A 23,536-nucleotide genomic window follows, 5' to 3' on the forward strand; every position below is an offset into this window, starting at 1 on the left:
CTATGTCCTCTTCGCAATCTACATAAGTACTAGATGACTCGCAACCTATTTGGTTCATAGGTGTAACTCTTGGATGAGGGGGTTGCGGTCCTAGCACTGGAGGTGGAAACGGTGTGGTTTGGACCACATTTTGGGTTCTAGGGACCATGTGCTGTAATGGCAACTGTTGCTCCATGGGTGGGGTAGGCATCAATGCAGGAACTCGAGGTGAGTCTGCCCAAGCTATAGGCGGTCTATTTTCCATGATGCGTTTAAGCATTAGGCAATCCTTTGCTTGATGGCCATACCTACCACACGCGTTACAAGTCCCGTTAAACTTTACTCTGAAAGTAGGGCGTTCACTCGTAGTATGTGGGCCCAAGCAAATTGAGCACCATTGTTGCTCCCTTCTTGGATACATATGAGTGTTTTGTGGAGCACGATTACCCCTAAGGCTTTCTTGGATGGCCTTGGTGAGATCTGCCAAAGTCATCTCAGATATCGTTTGCTCTTTCACGATTGGCTTTATCCTCATTGGCTCATGCCCTGACACTTGCGAGCTACTAGACTTCGGCTCGGCAGACACTCTTTCTCTTGCAATCATTAAATTATCCTCCAATTGGATTGCATTCATGGTGACTGCTTCCCAAGTAGTGATACCTCTAATGACTAGGCCATTATAGATACTTTCATGTCGTAGTCCCCTAATGAATCTATCGATAAATTGGTTGTTGTTGAATTGCTCGTTTGGATTGCATCGAGAATTGAAATTCTTTAGGCGACTAATGAAGTCTCTCACGGATTCACCTTCTTCTCGTTGGGCTTTCTGGAGCTGAGAGGCTACACCCCAAAGTACTCCCTCTCGTATGTGCTCTTTCAAGAACAATCTCCTAAGAGTAGAGTAGATCGTTTTCTCTTCTACTCTTAAGGTTCTATACCAATCTCCAGTCTTTCCGCTTAGGGTCAAACTCAAAGCTTACACTTATGTAGCTCATTGTGCTCTTCCAAGGAATCGCACACATGTTCAAAGACTTCCATATGCTTTCTAGCATCTCCGTCTCCACTGAATTTCTGTGTCAGCTTAGCTACTTGAACTGCCTTGCTCCTAGGCTCTCTATCAGGTGCACTACGCATGTTTTCCGCAATAGAGCGACCGATAGTTTGAGCAAATGCTGCCAAATCTCCTATTTGAGGAGGTATAATGGATGTATGTGCTCCTGGAACCACATGTGAGATGGGAGTTGGCCTTGGCCTTGGCATACGCGCGGCTCTTGGGTCCCATATTTCGTATGGTGGTGTACCAGACGGTGGTCCAAAGTTTACAGGCATGGCCCTAGGCATAGGGGGTGCCTGATATGGCATGTTATTATTAAATGGCATGGATCCACTTGTATAAGAGCTTGGATAATGCCATTGTGAATTGTAAGCTCTTGGAATAATCGTAGGTGTAGGAGCTACATGAAGTTGAGGTACGACAGGTGCACATGATTGATACATACATGTAGGTATAGTTGGGGGCACTGTGCTACTAGGCGTCGGCGCAGTATTAACAAATAAACTCCATGGTGTACTTCTTGTCATGCTCACCACTGGGATATGCATGGTAGCCGTAGTGTCATTAAGAGAAAGATGAGCTAGATCTGGGAAGGTAAAGCTGCCACTTGTGGGCTCAGATTGTACTGAGGCTCCCGGCGAAACAACATATGGAGGATCAATGGGGCTCACTGAGGGAGTCTCCATTTGTGATAGGGTTGGTTGGTTGGCCTTTCTCGTATCCAAGAATCTCATTAGGCTTGTTGAAGGCATGTTGATCCCTGTGTTCTATCTTTCTAACTCAAGAATCCTATGGAGGACATCACACACTTTCTGTTGTTGCTCATCTATGCTAGTAGCACCCGATGTGGATTGTAGAACATCTAACCAACCCACATGATAGGTGTGTCCTGTGTACCGACCAGTTAAAGCTTCTGCTTGTAGGTCATACTCCCAATTTTCGTTTAAGAATATCCCATCTAGGCCTGACGTGCTGGAGGTTTCCCTCGAAGTGGAAGCATTATTGCTCCCCATCGCTTGCCCCTCCGTGACTGCTACCTTAGGAGAACTCGGTTGCTCGGCTGGCATGATTGTTGTCATAGGAGCCTTTGCTTTCAGGGCTCGACTTTGTTCTAGCCTTCGTAGGTTCTCAATTTCCCTCTCCCTTGTTGCTTGCATATAGCGTTCGATCTCCTGTACCTTGGTAAGACTCCTACCATCGGGTAGTAGAACCTCAGAGGGAGATAGTCCTAAAGGATCAAGAGGTGCAGTGGATGGAACATTCACATGCACACTCTCAAGAAGCATAGGGTCTATTTTAGGCAGGAATGACGAATTTAATTCCCCACTCCCTTCATTTCTTTCATTAACCGCATGTTCGGAGCGAGTAGCTCTACTAAGGGTCTCTTTTAAGCGGCTAAACATGCTGGACCCGGGCCGTGGGCCCATGGCATGCATGTCTTGACTTGAACTATCAAGGTTTGGTGTAGGATACCCCTCCATGACTTCGTAGTCAGAGGAAGAATCACTACACGCGATATGAGGATCTTGGGTCGCGCTACCTTGAGTCCCGGCCGAAGGTCCAGAACCTAGGGTGGAGGAATAATGGGTGCCCGCGTAAATGGAGGCACTACCAATATGCTCGTGCTCTAACACTCGTCCAGAGCGTAGGTTCATATGTCTTTGATCCCCTAGAAGTGTCAGTGAGTGCCCGTGAAGGCTGCTCACAGACTGTGTGCAAACAGAAATTGCTAACTGTCTACCTACTTACTCATTCAGTGCGAACAAGCTAACGACTACCAATTGTGCAAAGACTGTGTGCAAACAGAAAACACAAGATTATGCAGAAATCACAGAACTTGCAGATAATACAGAAATTAACAACTTGCAGAAAAATAACTCATTCCTCTTCCTCTTCCTCTTCTTTCCTACTACAAACAACTCATAGAAGAAGCACAAAGTGCCTCTTGGGCTTAGTGAAGGGCGATTCCCCGGCAGCGGCGCCAAAAATGTGCGCTCCTTGCCGCACTGTCGAAGCAAGGGACTTGCCTAACACTGTGTGCGAGCCACAGACGGCTCCAAGCACATAACTAGCGTAACTAGTAAGCTCAAAAGAGGGCAATGGTGTGTCACTCACTCACCACTCTATGCTCCTGCCGTGGAGGATTCCTCGCCGCGAAGAAGAAGGAGACGCCACTACGTCGCGCTCAACCGCTTCACCGCCGTCGTGCCGCCGCAATGCTCGATCACACACACACACACACACACTCTCTCTCTCAAGTACACACACACACACACTAGTACACAAGGAGATGGAGCAAGAGCACTCTTCTTGCATTGCACAAATGAGAGAATACTACATTTTAGGTTTAGAATGACTTTTACATGGGCTTGCCCCATTCACACTTGGGCGCCCATGCTTAGCCAACTAATCCCTTGAATGTCCCAGTTAGAGTGCGCCTCTCATTGGCGATCACTCTTACCCTTTTCCTATTGGACCGACAAGCCCGGTACCTGACTCTACCAAATACATAATACACGTCCGTCGTAGGTGATGGGGTGTCCGTGAGCCATGAGGGTTAACAATATCAATCCCATGATTGCATGAAAAAAGAACTAAAAGTACATCACCACCAAGACAATCACTCACTAAGAAGGGCATATGCTAAAAAATAGTGCATAATCGACTCTTTTGTCTGGTTTAGATGGTTTGTTTCTTGGCTTGCGCTTCCAAAAGGCCAACAATACATTAGCAATCCAATAAGAGACCACTCATAACAAAAGGTCAATAATGCTAGCTAATGTCCTTGACGGTGGTGCACAAGTGGCAATAGATGGACACTAGCAGACCTTGAAGTATTTGCTCTATTGGTGTTTAAGAAGATGGGATTGCAAAAGAGATGAATGCCAAAAAACTATAAACAATGCTGGTGGAAAGCAAAGAAGGTTAACAATGACGGTATGGTCACTTGAAAGTGGCAATAGATCATGTTGTTCTCGAAGAATTTTCAACAAATGACATAGTGAAATAGGGAGGGGGTCTCAATGTCATTAACAAGGACAAGGACTGCAAGGTAGGCTTTACAACTAGATAAACAATGAAACTACCAGATAAACAATAGGAAGAACGGTTGGCAATACTTGGAACACAGCTCAATCATTTGTGTCAAGGTACAAGGTAGTGTTTATGTATTAGAAAATTTAGGATTCACTCTTTTGCAGAAGGAGTGATTCTTAAAATCTTTCCTCTTTTTGGTTTTGGTTAAGGGATCCTTATTGTTAGAAATGACAAAGATCAAGAGGCAAGTACCATGGCCCTCGGGCTACTATAGATGTTGTGGGCAGGGAAACAAAAAGTTGAAAACATACTAAAGGATAACAATGTCGACTATTCGCCTTGGCAAGTTGAAGCAACCTCCAGCATAGGGGCTTTCAATAAGGAGTAATGATAGGTCTAAGCATTTGGCACTATAACGAGGACATGTTGACAAAGGAGAAAGCAGTGGCTTATACGCAAGGCAAAAAAATACCGCCTTATCAATGATGACCTCTACTGCAAGGGTAGGGATCAAATTCTTAGGCGTGTACCTCTCTCTAGAGAAATCACCAAAATCATTTCAAGTTGCCATGATGGTGTTTGTGGAGGGCACTTTGCACTTGACATCACCAGTAGGAAGGTTCTACAAGCCGGGTTTGTGTGGCTTAGTTTACAGAGAGATGTGCATCACTGGTGTAAAACATGCAAGGATGTCAGAAGGCAGGGGATAGGAGGTTCACATATGAGCCACATACTCCTATAATATCTTATGGACCATTTGAGACATGGGGAATTGATGCCATTGGACCTTTGCCAAGGAGCCAATCAGGTAGATTGGATATCATCATGGGTGTGGACTACATGACCAGGTGGGCTGAAGCAGTTGCTACCACCTGGATTACAGCTAAGGAAGTGGCTAAGTTTGTATTTGAAAATATTTGTTACCGTTTTGACACTCCTCTTGAAATAATTTCTAACAAGGGACCAAGTTTTAGAAGAGACCTAGTAGGAGAGCTGATGGAGAAGCTGGGTATCTCACGATGACACTCAACTCCCTACTACTCACAATGGAACGGTTTGGTGGAAAAGGCAAATGGTATGATCTGCAAGATCATCACTAAACATGTAAACAATCACAAAGTGATTGGAACAAGCATCTTATGGCTACACTTTGGGCTTATCGCATTACATTTCTTACATCCCTTGGGTTCACACCATATCACTTGGTGTATGGTAAGGAGGCAATTTTACCCAATGAAGTACAATTGGCTAGTCTCATGGTACTAGCTAGGCAGATGGAATGTCCTAATGCTCACCTTCACAACCACATTCTCGATCTAAAGAGGCTTCATCTAGACAGAGAAGATGCTATCAGCTATTATGCAACGCAAGCAGAGCAACGTCGACTTACCTTCAACAAGGAGCTTAAGGCAAAAGGTCTCAAGAAAGGTATGTTGGTCGTAAGGTATGATAACAAGTTTGACACTAAGAAGGATGAGAAGTTTTCACCCAGATGGGAGGGTCCATTCATCATTAGAAAGCGCTACAACAATGGCAGTTATCGATTGATGGATGCAGATGGTAGGCTCCACAAAACATGTGCCAATGGATGGAGGCTGAAGCAGTACTTTTTGAGGTTTGATCAAGCACCTATGATGGAAATCCTTGAGGAGGGAGACTCCTCCACCTCAACTGAAAAACAATCAAGTACAAAGCTAGAGACATAAATGCCTCTAACTTCAAGGGGAGGGCTAATGAGGGCCGCTTTTCAAATTTTGGACCACCTCTCTCTTGGTATGCACCTGATGGCAAGGCTTCAAGGCTTCGCGGAGGAGGAGAGACCTGATGCATTAAATCTATATTTATATTTTGTACATAACTATGGTTTTGACACGTTTGGATCTTGAAAATAAGGAGAGGTAAGAACAAACCCTATGAAAAAGAGAAAATTCACTGGATGCTGATTCTACCCGACTGTCACTACCTGACGGTCACTTCAGGTGAAGAATAAAAGTCATTAGTGAAAGGGAGGAGAATCTTATGAATTATGGAGTTGGAGTCCACAAAATATTATCAAATTCAAGCATAATTCATTTGTGGACACAAGGCTTGCACATGGAGTCAAGAGGGGACCACCTGTAAGACTTTTGGAAGGAAAAAGACGAACATATATTTTTATGGGATTTTTCTCTATTTGTTCCATTCCAAATTGGAAAAAGTTTTTGACAGCAAAGTTGTACGCGTTGACTTGATCTTTCTGCCTCTAATTTTTTTTAAGTTTTTGGAGCTACAGTTTGGGAGATATGGCCGAAATGGTGGAGCCTATCTGTTCACATGGGAAGAAGTCATGGTTATCCAACTCCACACATATAATTTCTTATAGGTTTCTCTCCATTATTGCTTGATTTTCTCTTCTTTTATCAAGATTCTCTCAACTATACAAGGAACTCTTGGACTCAAGCTATGGAAGAAGTCATGGAGACAAAGTTTGCCATGATGAAGACGATTAGGAGGAAATTGGCCATTAAGTAGGGCACACGGAGCTCTCTCATTGGTGGGATGCCATAACTGAGGTTACTTTGTAATAACTCCTCTTGCTCATAATCTCTTCCCTCATCACTCTCTTGGCTTATAAAAGGAGGCCTTCTTTTTTGTAAACCGACACACAACCAAGCTTTAGCACTCACGCTCTTATATGTACATCCTTGTGTATGCACCTCTACGCACACATAGTTTTAGAATCTACTATGGCATGGTATTGGCTATGGTTATTCGTTTTGGTTTCTTAATGGCCAAGAGGTTTGAGTTACCATGCACATATGAGTTTGTGAAATGTGGATTATGTGCAATTCTCCTTGTGAATGTTTGTATGGTGTTTATGAAGCCTATATTAATGAAGCTCTAATGATCTCTTCCTCTCCCTCTCTCTCTCTCTCTCCTTCTCTTACATCTTCCTTGTGCTACGTACCAACCCCCATACCATGCGTCCTAGCCGCTTTCCAAGCTAGGTGGAGCCCCTATTGTCTACCTCCCATGATGAGGCTATTGTGCATAGTCTTGGTGTAGAGGCCACCAGTCTGTTTTGCGCTTCCGCCTCTCACTAGCTCCGGAACCTCCATCTTTTCTTCAAATAACGCGGCAACACATGTAATAGATTCTTTACATGACTGTCAAGATTCAATGCTCCTAACAAATGCTCAAGGGAAAGAGAACCGTGCTCTGAAGTTGTTACTGCACTTTTCTCCATCTTGGTTTCTTGTGGAGCTGTTGAATCATGCAGATAAAGACCTCTTTGTCTATAATGGAGAAAACCATTAAGAAGCTCTCCCCAAGAGCCGAGCCTGTTTTATCTTATGATTCATAACCTCCCTTAGCTCTCCATCATCTGAATCTGGACCCATCAGTGCGCATGTAGTTTGTGTGTAATCATGGCTTCATTATCATAGAGAGCCTTCTCATTGCCAAACAACGAGGCATAATCTTCTACATTTGAGCAATTATGAGCAAATACAAGAGTACAATTGAGATTCTCAACCGATCATGTAACAGATGATGGGGAAACTTGAATATGGTATTTCCTTTTACTACCATTATCTGCACAACTGTTGATCTCATTCTTATACATATCACTATCACATAGATAGTCAGAACTTGAATGCGACAACAAACACATCTAAACTATTACGCTGAAGATAGACAGGAAATGGGTCAATTCATGTGTCTCACTCGTGCTTGCCCCCTACCAAGATCAAAGATATTATTTTTAACAAGGGAACTGAATCGCATACTGTTGAGTGGTTCTTTTGCCAAAGATCTGTGGGATATGCTCCTTGAGGTATTGATGGGTAGGTTGTCCATGGAATTGTCATGTACCAGATCCTTCATATGCTATTGCTTTTCAGTCAAATGATGGAAACACCCAACCATACCCGCAATGATAAGGAACAATGCCACACGTAAACAAACAACAATTATTGCAATCAGAGCTCCTAATTAACGCAAGTGGTGCAAGCACAAGCCCAAAAGAGATAGTTTCCGAACTTACGATATGTGGAATGACCCATAAATTCCTTTACTTCTGTGCGTATTGGTTTTTTTGTGATCTTGGTCTTGTGTGCTAACGTAGTTTCAAAATTGGCTTTGAATAAGAGCAGTATTTGCCGTTACATTCTATTGACTCTTTCACATATGGAATCAACAGGTAGGCCTAAAGAATTGTTGATAAAGACAATAATTGATCACTGAAAAACTATTTTTATTTGGCTATTACACTCGAACCTAAGTCTTTCACCACATCTTCGAGAATAGCTCTCCGTTCCATCTCAGATGGGTAGCGCCACTTCCCCCTCGAGGAGCTTGCTGCTTTGGACCAGTTTTACGAGTTGCACCTCGCTGGCAATGCCTTCTTTGGTATTGTTAAGCTAAAGGTCATTGCTTTTGCCAGCAACGCCCGGCTCTCCATCCTTGACCTCTCCTCCAACCACCTTTCCGACAACTTCCCCAGCTTTAGTTCCTTTCAAAACTACAAGACCCTCACCCACCTCAACCTTTATCGCAATTCCCTTGACGGACCACTCCCGCTCGATGCCACTGGCTTGACGTCTTAAACAAGAGCCTTTCAAGCAACCTCCCGATGGGTATCGGCCAATGCACGACACTTAAACATCTTAACATTTCCTTTAATCTTCTTTCTAGCAAAATACCTTTTGAAGCCTTCTCATTATCTACCTCGAACCTCACAACTGTCATAGCTGGTAGCAATTTCCATAGCCAGTAGTTGCTCAAACCTAACTTTTTTAGATCTCTCTTAAAATTTAACAAGCCCAATTCCCACATCCCTCAGCTGCTGCCGAAGCTTGCGCCATATCAACACCTCCTTGAACTCCTTCATTGGAAATATTACCACCATCCTCAACCAGCTAGTAAGCCTAGAGGTGCTCTCCGTCTCCAAAAACAATCACACACGCGCAATACCACCCGATGTTGGGGATTCTCTACACCAGCTTAACGAGCTGGATTTGTAACAGACTTGGACACACCAAGTCGAGAATCTGGCATGATACACGAGAGGGAATCACTTTAAAATATTTCACACTTAAATCACAATTCTATTGAGCCGACACGACCCGACGTAGTCCCGTGCCTAGAGAGATTGGTCCCAAAGACTGGCGCCCCTTTCGGTATTTCTTTTTGTATTAATGCTTGAGCAAAGTATAGTTGCCCGCGGGCCCTCTCTCGAAGAGGCAGTTGTAGCCCTATGGGCAGTTTCATTAACTAATAGAAGGATCTTTTTCTCGGAAAAAAAAGTGCAATTGCCCGCAGGTCCTCTCTGCTCGGAGGCTCGTCAACACTTCTGAGCCAGAGAGTGGCTCAGGGTCTTATTTAAAGGCCCTTGGCCATGGAAAAGCAATTACATGAAAACCTTTCAAACTCAAAAGCAATGGCTCCCAAAAGCTGGCGCTAAATTTAGCCAGCACAAAATCCGGAAGTCTGTTTGCTACCACGTCAGCATAGCAAATGCAGAATCTAGAAATCCGTACGACCTATCAGTGTGATTTGCGAAGATCCATACATCCAACGCTCTCTCTCTCTCTCTCTCTCTCTCTCTCTCTCTTTTATTAATTCTAATGTCCCCAAGGTCCTTCGGCAGGTACCCATAAATTGGGACAACTTATCACTTTAGGTCTCTTCCCTTTGGACATGCCACGTCATCAGTTTGTGACATACTCGCCTCTTAAAAGAATTGTAATCGCCCTCGATTGCGCCTGCAAAAACAGACAAAGGCCATAAACCAGTTCAGTAGACACTGACTCTAAGTACCAACGCACTAGACAACACAAATCTAGCACTTGCACAAAGATCACTCAGTCAGTGCACAGTCAGATCATATTCAAATCAAATCACATAAAAATTCATTCTAAGACCATGATTCCTGGTAACGTATTTAGCAATCACACCTAGATCCACACCGCACCTCACTGATGTCGGATTAGCTAATTCTTATTGCGATCATGTCTATAGATTCTCAAGACCGAAATGCTGCAGTCATTTCCTCTTTCAATCCTACACTTAAACAAAATCACATATGAGAGTACACATCAATCAGATTCAAGTTCGGGAATTCCCATTTCCAATTTCTTGATGCATAAGGTCATTCAGTAGAATACTGTCAGCACAACAGTATCCCTGAAATCCAAAGGGAAATCAGTGACCCTTCCATCTAGGTAACCTGTGACAAAGGAGCGGAGTGACTCCCCTCTCGTGCAGTCCTTTCTGCACCAGATTCAACCCTGTTGATCTGCGGGTCTTTCGGAATAGGCGTAGCTAAGCCGAAAGCCTCAAGGTAAAGTTCCAAAATCTGAGGACTATTTGCTAGGTCCTCCTCCTCCATCCACTTCGCATCCAATGCCCGATTATTCTTGAATTTCACTAAGAACCGCCGAATCACTTTCCCTTTCACTTTCCTTTCTTTATGGGCCAGTATCTGTTCTAGGACGAGTATCTCCTCGCTCTCTTCCACTTCAGGTTGCTCATTAGGCTCCCTGTCAACTTGCACCTCACCCTTCAAAGGTTTCAAGAGACTCACAAGGAAAGCATTGTGAATTTTCCAAGTGTCTGGCAACTTGAGTCTGAAGGATACATCATTTATCTTTTCTTGGATCTGGAAAGGGCCATAATACCTCTTGCTGAGCTTTGGAAAAAGCCGCTCCTTTCCTTTTCGTTTCCTTAGGCGTGCCTTCTCAAAATGTAGTAGCACCCAGTCATCCTCCTTCAACTTCAAGTCGCGTCGATGTTTATCTGCTGTCTTCTTATGCCGTGCCTAAGACTTTTCGAGAGCCTCGCGAACCTTGGCAAAAGCAGTGTCAAAATCCCTCGTGTACTGATCTGCTTCAAAAATCTTGTCCTTGGTGCTTAGAAATGGAGGGAATTTCTTAGCACCTTCGATTACCTCAAATGGCGCCTTTCCCGTCGAGGAGTGAACTGTGTTATTGTAGGCAAATTCCACCAAAGGCAAGTACTTTTCCCATTGAGTCTTCTGATCTGAAATGTAAGATTTCAATAAATCCAAAACCATTGAATTGGCTATCTTAGATCGCCCATATGTCTGCGGGTGGAATGAGGAAGAGAACTGCAACCGCGTGCCAATGTTCTCCCAAATTGCCCTCCAAAACAAACTCGTGATCGGGGATCTCTGTCCAAAACTATCGTCTCAGGCATGCATGTAACCGAAAAATTTGTGCAATGAACAGTGTCCAAAATGCCATCGTGCCTACTTCGAGTCTTGGGAAGATCAAAATGAAATCCATAGCAATGCTTTCCCAAGGGCTGGAGGGAATGGATAAAGGCTGTAGAAGTCCCAACGCCTTATGCCTGTCAAACTTAACCTTTTGGCATACTGAACAATTGCGAACAAAGTCATCCACATCCTTTTGGAGCCTCGGCCAATAGAAGTAACGTTCCACACTCTTCAAGGTGGTATCTATGCCGCAGTGGCCCGTAAAAGGTGGACAATGGCACTTTATCAAAACCTTTTTCCTCAAAGTCTGTAAAGTCAGAATCTGTGGCGCACTAGTCAACCATATCCTCGAAGCTTCGGTGATGTATCGTGGAAATAGCCAAAACCAAGGGCTTCCGAGACAATGCATTTGCCACTAAGTTCTTTTGTCCCTGAACATAGACAATCTGGAAGTGAAACCATGACAGGATGTTAGCCCATCGCATCTGCTTTTCCGAAAGATGCTTCTGTAACAAGAAGTAGCGTAAACTCTGATGATCAGTAAAGACTCTGAAATCAGCTTCAAGTAAATAGTGTTGCCACTGTGTAAGAGCATGGATAACTTCCAATAGCTCTTTTTCATAAATTTATGCTACCAACTCTGGACGTGAAAACATCCTGCTCTCGTAAGAAATGACATGGCCTTCTTGCATCAAAACTGCTCCCAGACTATGACCACAAGCATCACAATAAACTTCGAATGGCTTTTGCAAGTCTGGCAAAGACAACACTAGTCCAGCAGTCAATTTCTTTGTGAGGGTCTAAAAGGGGTAACCTCTGTCGGTCCCCACGTAAAAGGGACTCCTTTCTGAGTCAGTAAATGCAAAGGAGAAGCTATCTCTGCAAACTTTCGAATGAACCGCCGATAGTAAGAGCACAAGCCCAAAAAGCTTCAAAATTCATGAACATTCTTTAGGTCAGGCCAATCGCGAATAGTCTCAATTTTGGCCGGGTCCATTTGCACTCGTTCTGCTGAGATGATGTGCCCCAAGAAATGTATCTCGGGCAAGAAAAATTCACTCTCTTTCACGTTGATAACCAATCTATGCATCCGCAATGCTCGAAAGACCTATAGCAGGTGATGTGTGTGCTCTGCTTCATTCTTGGAGAAAACTATAATGTTGTCAAAAAAAGTGCCCACAAAAGATTGATCATCGTTCGATTAAATGTTGTTGGAGCATTCGTCAATCCAAAAGGCATAACCAAAGGTTGTCCGGAAAGCTGTCTTGTAGACATCCCCCGGAGGAATTCGGATCTGATGATATCCACTCTTCAAATCAATTCTGCTAAAGCACGAGGATCCCTGTAGTCTGTCGAGAATATCATCGATCCTTGGGATAGGGAATCTGTTCTTGATGATAATTTTATTGAGAGATTCTGGGATGCTTTTCTACCTGCCTCTTCTTTTAAGAAAGTCACTTTTAAGCAGCAAATCGAGCGACTTTGTTGTGGAGTTCCCAAAGAAATCCGAGAGTACTGCCTTTCAGCAGAAGTCCGAGTCCATACAACAATTGATGGGATATGCTAAGCAAGGATTTGCTATGTATTCGGGTAACCTGACTTACCCCACTGATCAAGTTTTGACACCAAGGACCTGACAGAATTCGACAAATGATAACAAAAGAAGAAGGAAGTTTCAAAAAAAGAAGGACGCACGACCCCGACTGACCGAGGAACAGAAATCAGAATACCTCAAGAAAGGGAAGTGCTTTGCCTGTGGAGAACAAGGACACATCTCTGCAAGGTGCCCCAAAAAGGCACAGAAGAGACAATTAGAAGCGGGATTGGTACCAAATTGTATGGGGACACACCCAGATCAGATCAGATGGATGAAAGCACAAAACTTTGTCGCGCATGGGGCAAAGTACGAGATCAAGAATCCCTCATCTTCTTCGACGGAGGAGCCAAGGCCAACTTCAATTCACCCAAATTGGTGGCTCGACTTGGAATTATGCTCGATAGAATTGGGCCATAGGCGGAGGCGGTTCTAGCGACACCCGGACGGCGGGATGTTGCCATTACCCCTGACAATGCAAACGGAGTTGGTATAGACTTGGGCACCACAAGTCGGGAATCTGACACGACAAACAAGAGAATCACTTAAAATACTTCACAACTGACATGGCCCGGCTAGTTCCGTGCCCAGAGGTATTGGCCCCAAAATCTGGCACCCCTTTTGGTATTTATTTTTATATTAATGCTTGAGCAAAGTTACAACTCCCAAGTAAACTCTGCTCTCAGACTCTGCGTCCAGATGCCCTGCAAAGTGAGGCCCCAAGGATTCAATTTATTCTTAAAAGAGATGTCCCAAAAGTAGAGCCCCAAAAGCACTTAATTCAAAAGCCATTGATCCCAAAAGCATCTCGTCCAAAACCTGCCCTAAAAGTAGCCAACGCAAACGACGGAAATCCGTACAACCTGCCACATGGCATGTTAGTGCAAAACGCGGAGGTCCGTACAACTGCCACGTCAACATGCCCACCCTCTCAAACTGCAAAAGCCTAGAGTAGCTAGCTCTAGGTTCACCGTCTCACAAGTTACATTCCACTTGAGTTGAGGGTTATGCCAAGAATCAATTTTTTGCACCTTGGAAACAATTCGTTGTCAGGCACAATTCCACCCACACTCGGAAACGGCAGCAATGAGTTGGAGGGCATCATCCCCCACGAACTGACCAAGCAAGCTGGGAAGGTGATAAAAGGAACGCTCAACACTGGTTTGCAATTCGAATATTTTATGGACTTCCCATAAAGTTTTGGAGATTCTAGCATGTGGCATGTGACCGGAGAGGCAAGTTTCCGACTCTTTCCTCGAGAGTGGAACATTTGTGAGTTGAAAAATGATCCAGATACCGGTAGTCTATGCCTTTACCCTCAGTATTGATGCTATCTCTTGGAGTAGTCAGCAACAATACCTTCTAGAAATTCTGGTTGTGCAACTCGTGAGACGGTGGAGTTAAGGAAATTTGTGTTAGAGAAGGAAGCTTTTGAAAAGCTTAAGTACCTTCTTACCCATGCACCAATCCTAATTATGTACCTAATTGTACTGGTTCAATTCTTAATCAAGAAGGCCATGCAATATTCAAACTCAAAATCATCTGGCCCCAAAAGTACTAGCGCCCAAAAGCTGCCAGCGTGTTTTGAAAAAATCCGTACAGGTGCCATGTCAGCACAGCTAGCGTAAATGCAGAATTCCGTACTTGTTGCCACGTCAGCACAACCAACGTGAATTACGAAAATCTGTTCGTACAGCTGCCGCGTCATTAGCTCGCCACACAAGAGATTGTGAGTGTGTGTGTGTGTGTGTGTGTGTGTGTGCGCGCGGTTCTGCTTTATTTTAACACCTTTAGGTCCCCTGGGCCCCATCAGACGGGGTCTCATAATTTGGTGGGAACTCTTCTATAAAAACAGGACACTCGGCAAGACTTTGCAAGTGGGTAAAACTTCTCCTGCTGCTTCTTCACTTAGGGTTTAGGCCCCTCGGCCGGGATCTGGAGGTTGGCTTAGTTCTTCAGTGACTTGACACATCAGTAGTTTGTGACATGCCCCCTTCTTGAAAGAAAGTAATCGCCCGCGATTACAACATATCTGCAAAACAAGGTAAGTTAGCTCAACAATTTCCGAGGGACAATTTGAGGGACAATCAATTTTCTCATTCCAAATCGGAGCTCTTGATTCCTTGGGTCGTTGGCTTCCCACAAGAATCTCATCCAATAAGAGTCTCATTCCAGATTGGAGCTCTTGATATCCTGGGTGGGTTGGTGGTTTCCCAGAAGTATCTCATCCAATAAGAAGTCTCATTCCATATCAGAACTCTTGATATTCTGGGTCATTGGTTTCCCAGAAGTATCTCATCCAATAAGGAATATTCAGTGGTTGGCACATCACAATGCAACACAAATGCTCACATATGCATGTTACAAGACATAGAAACATAAAGTCGCCGACGAGCACTCCCCGCGCAAATAACCTGTTCAACGACTCCCTCATCACTCCTCCCGTATTAAAAAGGTCCTTGCCGTGACATATAGAGGCCTTTTACAACCAAATTCCCCCCAGATCGCAGCCTGCATCGTTTGGAGGTTCAAGAATACAACCAAACGCTCCCCAGACATCCCGTCTGCGTCGTCTGGAGGTTTTCCAGCATACAACGAAACGCTCCCAAGACATCTTGTCTGCGTCGTTCCAAGGTTCAGACTACCATTTCTCACTACTCCACCTGGGAGTAAAATCACCAATCAATGAAACCAGTATTAAAACCAAAGTCAAACAGTTCAAATCGGCACCAAGACAGGTTTAAAACAGATACCATCCATTTTAAACAAATTTCAAACAATACTTCCTCAAACAGAGTTCAAAAGTATCTAACTACAAAACAACTAGAAAATTCATTCAGGTTCTTGTTCGGACATCCGAACTTTGAGGACGACTAGCTTGTCCTTCTGTATCACGATAATTTTACGGTTCCTGATCTGGAGTGTCACGTCGTTCTTGCCATGCCAAGGCATGCCCAAGAGAACGTCACAATTGCCCAACTTCAAAATGTGAAAATCGGCTTTTCCACGATATCCTTGGATGGTCACTGGAAGAGCACCAATGAGAGGTACCACCTTCTAAGTTTGCCCCGTGGCTAGCTCGGCTTCAATTCCTCCACCCTCTGCATCATAATCAAAGTGCATCTGCTTCAAGAATTCCGGATGGATGAAGTTCTCTGCTGCTCTGGGATCAAAGAAAATAAGGGCTTTCAAGCCATTGACTTTGCCATATGCTCGACACAATTCATTTGTACTTTCAACGCGTATGCCATTGAAAGTACAAATTCTAGATGGATGTTCTTTGTTGCTCTAGGGTCAATGGAAATAAAAGATTTTAAGCCGTTGACTTTGCCATATGTTCGACACAATTCATTTGTACTTTCAAGGCGTATGCCATAGATATAAGGGACTAGTCCAATAGCGGATCTAGCTCTCTTAACCGGAGGTGGCGCTGGGGTTCTGTCGACCATCGATGCAGGCTTCGCCTCTGCTGGTCTATAAGTGCGATGGGGACAACCAGAAGGGTTATGCCCTGTTTGAAAGCATCCAAAGCATCGGCCTTCTTGTGATAAGGTATCTCGTTGTTGAGGCGTCGAACGAGGCCTTTGCGGTTGACTTTCACGAGACTCTCGAGAATTTGTTCGTTGTTGCCGAGAGTTTTGGTTAGTGGCCGGAGGTTCTTTTGTGGTAAACTCCAGCTTTCCCTTCATCACCTTGTAGCCGACCGCGGCATGGTCCATAAGCTTTGCATGGTTGAGACTTGCTTGGAAAGACAATATTCCTGCAATGGTGATGGTAGTCCAATGGTGTATCGCTCGCACTGGGCCTCCAAGGGAATCAACTTAATGGACACCGACAGGTACACGTGTAGCAGACTTGGACACTCCAAGTCAAGAATTAATCACGACAGCACCAAATAACCACTTCAAAACAATTCATAGATCACAATAGATTTGTCCAATGGTGTATCGCTCGCACTAGGCCTCCAAGGGAATCAACTTAATGGACACTGGCAGGTACACGTGTAGCAGACTTGGACACTCCAAGTCAAGAATTAATCGCGACAGCACCAAATAACCACTTCAAAACAATTCATAGATCACAATAGATTTGCACTGGCCCGGCGGAGTTATGTGCCTAGAGATATTGGCCCCAAAGACTGGTGCCCCTTTCGGTATTTCTTTTAATATTAATCAGATCAAAGTACAAGAGAGTGGCTAGGGTTTCACTCTCAGACTCTACGTACAAATGCTCTGAGAAGTGAAGCCCTCACCACTTATTTAAAGGTTACAAGGGATGCCCAAAAGCAGAGCCCCAAAAGCTTCAAAATCAAAAGCCCTTAAAGCAAAAGCATCTGCTCTTTCTCTCTCTCTGAGAGTCCCAAAAGAAAGCAAAAGACTTTTTCTCTCTCTTTCTCTTGCTATTTGCGTAGAAAAAGCAACAAAAGCTGCCAGCGCAAATCCCGTCGCAAAACGCGGGAATCTGTACTGCTACTGCCACATGGCACCCCCGGCAGGAATTAGGGTTTCAGCCTGAAATTAGGGTTTCTGGCAGATTTTAGGGTTTGCAAGAATTTTAGGGTTTCAGCCAGAAATAGGGTTTCTATTGTCCGCCACATCATCACATTTTTGGACACTGACCTTGAAATATTACTCGTGTTTTTGGCGAGAAAATGAATCTAAATTTATAAGTTTGACGAGCAAAATATTTTAAAATTAAATTTATCATCTTTTCAACAAAAAAATTAATTTAGACCTTAAGTGGTCATTTATTTCAATGTCACATGTAAAGATAAAAGGAACATCTCTTATAAATTTTTATTTAATAGAAAGAAGTGATTCACCTAGACTTTTCAAATAAGTATCAATGTCACAACACACCTTATTTGTACTAGGGTTTTGCTAGGAGAAAACATCTTGTTTAGTAGGGTAAGGTCTTTGAAATCTAGATGAAAATTAAATGAGGAAGTGTGAAGATCTCTCCTACATAGAATCTAGTTAATCATGCATAGGTCAATCATAGAAAAGTTAGGAGAGTGAAGAAAAGTAATTATGATGATAGGAGCCCATTAAAATTCCATGTAACAAAATCTTACAACCACATGTAGGCTTTAATATTTTGGGTCCCATGTCATAATGTGATGTGTTTTCATCAAACCTACTTGGCCCTTAATCTCGCCTACCATCAAGTTCTTTAGTGGGCATATCTTTGGCGACTAGCTACCCCAAAATACAAAACCTTATAGCAAAGTCTGGCGAAAAACATCTTAAGGTTTACACTAATGAGAGCAAAAAAAAAGCTCAAAAATTTCAAGATTCGCCAAATTGGCGATTTTTAGCCAAAAAAAAATACACTGCACGTCATCACTTTGTGACATACCCCCCTCTTGAAAGCATTGTAATCGACCACGATTACGCCTCCAAAACCGACAAAAGCCACAAACCGTCTTAGCAGACACTGCCTCTTAGTACCTACGTACTAGGAACACACATCTAGCACATGTACCAAATCGACAGTCACATCACAGGACATCACAGGACATTCAACATTCATTCGGATCTTAGACCATGATTTATCGGCAATGTAGCTAGCAATCACATCTAGGTCCAATCGGGACGTCATCGATGTCCGATTGACTAACCCCTATTGCAACCATGTCTATTCGAGATCAAGTAGACCAAAATGCTGTAGTCATTTCGTCTATCAGTTCCTGCACTCAAAAGAAGTGAAGAAACAAATCAGTATCATTATCAAGAATTCCATTTCATAAAGTCATACATCAGAATACTGTCAGCTCTCAGTATCCGTGAAGCTCAAAGAGACATCAGTGGCTCTAGTATCTAAATCAAGGCATCTGTTGACAAAGGAGTGGAGTGACTCCCCACTTGTGCATCCCACTGCACCAGATCTCCGACCAAGCTGAATTCTGGGTTCCATTTGGAGTAGACTATGCTAAACCAAAAGCATCGAGGTAAAGTTTCACAATCTGAGGAGTATCTGCTAGGTCCTCCTCCTCCATCCACTTCGCATCTAGTGCAGGATAATTCTTGAACTTAACCAAGAACCGCCTTCGGACTTTACCTTTATTCTTCGTATCCTTATGTGCCAAAATCTGTTCAGGAACAAGGATCTCCTCATTTTCTTCCACTTCGGGTTGCTCATCAAGCTCCCCATCATCAGGCACATCACCTTTAAAAGGTTTCAAGAGACTCACATGAAATGCATTGTGAACACTCCAAGTATCTGGCAGTTTCAATCGGAAGGAGACATCATTTATCTTTTTAGTAATCTGGAAAGGGCCGTAGTATCGCATACTAAGCTTTGGAAAAAGCCTCTCCTTTCCCTTTTTCTTTCAGAGGCGTGCCTTCTCAAAACGTAAGAGCACCCAATCATCCTTCTTCAATTTCATGTCGCGACAATGGCAATCTGCTGCCTTTTTCTGTCATTCTTGAGACTTTTGCAAAGTCTCGCGAACGTTGGCAAAAGCCGTATCCAGATCTCGCGTATATTCATCCGCTTCAAAGATCTTATCTTTCGTGCTCAGGAAGGGTGGAACCTTCTCAGCACCTTCAACAATCTCAAATGGCGCCTTCCCCGTCGAAGAGTGAATCGTGTTATTGTAGGCAAATTCCACCAAAGGTAAATATCTTTCCCATTGAGTCTTCTGATCTGAGATATAAGACTAGAGCCACTGAATTGGCAATCTCGGATTGCCCGTCAGTCTGCGGGTGGAACGATGACGAGAACTGCAACCGTGTGCCAATGTCCTCCCAAATTGCCTTCCAAAACAAACTCGTAAATCTGAGGTCTCTGTCGGAGACAATTGTCTCAGGCATGCCATGTAACCTAAAAATCTGGGTCACAAACAGTCTCGCTAAGTGATCTGGCTTGACTATTTTCTTCACTGGAATGAAATGAGCCTATTTGCTAAATCTGTCAATAACAGTTCAGATACCATCGTGACCACTCTGTGTTCTCGGGAGATCAAAAATGAAATCCATCGCTATACTTTCCCAGGGGCGGGTGGGTATGGGTAAAGGCTGTAACAATCCCTGTGCCTTATGCTTGTCAAACCTGACCTTCTGGCATACCAAGCAACTACGCACAAATTCTTCCACATCCTTTTTGAGTCTTGGCCAAAATAAGTATCTCTCTACCCCTTTCATGGTGGTAGCAATGCCGCGGTTACCCGTAAAAGGTGGACAGTGGCATTCAGTCATAACCTTTTCCCTCAACGGCTGTGTAACGCACAACATAGTCTTTTTCATCAAGTAGCCTTCCCGAAGGGTACTAGTATCCAGCTATTGTCTCCCCATCCCGTATCCGTGTGAAAATATATGCAAAATCTGTATCTGTGGCATATTGATCGACCATATCCTCGAAGATCCTATGATGTATTGCAAAAATAGCCAAAACCCACGGTTTCCGAGACAAAGCATCTGCCACCACATTCTTTTGTCCCTGCACGTGGACAATGTGGAAGTGGAACTATGACAAGATGTTCGCCCACCGCATCTGCTTTTCCGAAAGCTGCTTCTGTTACAGGAAGTAGCGCAAACTCTGATGGTCTGTAAAGACAGTAAAATCTGCTCCGAGTAGGTAATGCCGCCATTGAGTAAGAGCATGGATAACCACCAAAAGCTCTCTCTCATAGATCTGTGATGTCATCTCCGGCCTAGAGAACAAAGGGCTCTCATAAGCTATGACATGGCCTTCTTGCATCAAGACCGCACCTAGACTACGACCATAAGCATCACAATATACTTCAAATGACTTCTGCAAGTCCGGCAAAGTCAAAATAGGTCCCGTAGTCAATTTCTCTTTCAATGTTTGAAAAGCAGTCACCTCTGTGGGTCCCCACAAGAAAGGTACTCCTTTCTGTGTCAAGATATGCAAAGGGGAAGCAACCTCTGCAAACTTTCGTATGAACCGCCTGTAGTATGAACACAGTCCCAAGAAGCTTCTAACTTCATGGACATTCCTCAATTCGGGCCAATCATGGATAGTCTCTATCTTGGCCGGATCCATTTTCACTCCTGCTGCTGACACAATGTGTCCCAAAAAGTGTATCTCTGGTAGGAAAAATTCACTTTTCTTTGCATTAATCACTAACTTGTGATCTCGTAATGTCTGAAATACCTGAAGCAGATGATCTCTGTGTTCTTCCTCATTCTTGGAGAAAACAATGATGTCGTCAAAGAAAGTGCCACAAATAGCCTGTACTCTCAAAAAATCATGTCCATCATCCGGTTAAATGTCGCAGGAGCATTGGTTAAGCCAAAAGACATCACCAAAAACTCAAATAACCCAAAAGTTGTCAGAAAGGTTGTCTTGTAAACGTCTCCCGATGTGATTCGGATCTGATGATATCCACTCTTCAAGTCAATCCTGCTAAAGCACGAGGATCTCTGTAACCTGTCGAGTATATCATCGATCCGAGGAATCGGAAATCTGTCCTTAATGGTGATTTCGTTGAGAGCGCTATAATCGATACACATTCTCTAAGATCCGTTGAGGCGGTCCGGGACGGACAACAAGAAGAGCAACCTCTAGACACCCTTCAAGGCTCCCGTGCTGCTCAATGGGGCTGGGGCACAACACAACACAAACCAAAACAACAAACCCACAGCCAAATCCCAACTACACAAGGGGCACCACCTAGTTTAAGAGCGAACTAGGACGCAAAAGAGGAGAATCGTTAGAGCAACCCACAAACAAGCAAGGAATTTACACTAACCCTAACACCAATGGAACACTCTCACACACTAAAACACGAGAGAGAGAGAGAGAGAGAGAGAGAGAGAGAGAGAGAGAGAGAGAGAGAGAGAGAGATGGTGTACAACTTAGCTTCAACTTTATATTTTGCACAAGAAGGAACTTAGAGCTTGCGGAATCAAGTGACAAGATTTGGTTATAGCATCACTAGCACATTGTCTTAGGGTTATGAGAGCCCTCTCACCATCCACCCTCTTACAATGGTAGCCAAACAATAACCAATGAATCACAAGAAACAAAACAACAACCTTCAATGAAACAAGTCACCTTATGAAGCTGAATGAGTTTGCCAAGCCAAATTGGAGGAGAAGCGTGAGCCTTTGGACATGAATTGCACCCAAAACTACCAATTCATTGATGTTGGGGTAGATATAACAATGGTAGGAAGAATATCTTCTACTCGCACTCACTCAAACTAGCTCAAGCTTTTCTATGCACCAAGGTGATGGTGTATAGAAAGCTTACTCTCTCTTTACAACCAAGATAGAGCTGGCGTGTGGTACGCTCAATCTAGTGTGCAATGGTATAGTGATGTCTTTTACAAGGAGGAATGGGTTCTATTTATAGGTTTTAGAAGCCTTGATTAGGATTAAGCCTAATCAATTTTATTAGGAAAGATCAAGGATTATGAATTTTTATGAATTTCAAATGATAATGGGATCTCTCTTTTCTCTTGAGTCACATGGATGTGGGCTCAAGTAAGAGAATTATTGATGTGGTGAAAGGAGAGAAACTTCCATGGGAGTGAATGAATTTGGTTTACTTGTGCGGTTGCCTACTCCATATGTTGATAGTGTGGGTGCATTTTTACAAGAGAAGTTAGTTGTTAGTGGTAATAATCACTAGAATTGTTAGTGATACATTTACAATGGGTAGGATGAGTTGATTTGATGAAGGAAGAGGGGTGAATTAAAAGAGAATCATTGAGATGGTGAAGCTTTGAAGAAGCTTGAACTCACCCTTGTGTAGATTGTGGAAAAAATGACCGCTGGTCTTCTTCTTCTTCTTCGCTTCTTTACGCCGCCGCCACGGTTGACCACCACGATGAAAAGAGGATTTGTTGATGAAAAATCCTCAATTTGCAGAAGTTATCATGGTTAAGATGCTGAATTTTAGATATTTTTAGGAGAGGTAAATGAAATTGTAACATAGAAGCAATAGAGAGAGACATGGAGAGGGTGTATGTATGTAGAGGTTCATAAAAGAACTATAGGGATGAGAGAGAAGGGTAATGGTGAAGAGGGTGGGAGAAGCCATGGAAATTGCAGGTTTGAGTGAGGGAAGGAGAGGGAGGGATGTGTAAGAGTGAGTAGGTGTGTGGAAGGGTGAGAGAAGACTAAGGGCTACTTGTGAGAAAAGTGGGCAGACTGGGGTCCACTCAAAAAATCATAGCTCACCGCTGGTAGCTCCAAAAATCATGAAAAAATTTGAGGTGATTATTCAAAGCGTGGGCTACATTTTCTCTTTTGACCACCGCTCCAAATTCGGAGTGGAGATAGGTGCCAAAATTCTCACCAAAAAGCCTGTTTCTATGCCTGCAAAAGTCTTTTAGTGGCCCCCTCCTTTGTTGAATTTGTACAATGCATCCAAGTTGCCCTTGACCCATGCATGGAGAAGGATTATTGGTGAATAAAGAAATATATACATGGTGGGACTAGTGTATGGACTATTCATGGACTTTAGCTCAATGAGCACATGGTGTTAGAATAATGAGTAAAAATAATAATAAAAATATGGAGGAGTTATGGATATGGAAAGATATTGGAATCATATGATATGGTCCCTCCTTGAATTATTTTGGGTGAAAGAGGAAAAGGTATGCAAGTAAATAAAATAATAAACGTAACCAATGAGTAGAAATCAATTTTTTGTTTTCACGAGAGTGAGGGTGAAAATGTGGGAG

Source organism: Adiantum capillus-veneris, chromosome 22, assembly GCF_014529385.1.
Source record: "Adiantum capillus-veneris isolate H3 chromosome 22, ASM1452938v2, whole genome shotgun sequence".
Lineage (NCBI taxonomy): Eukaryota > Viridiplantae > Streptophyta > Polypodiopsida > Polypodiales > Pteridaceae > Adiantum > Adiantum capillus-veneris.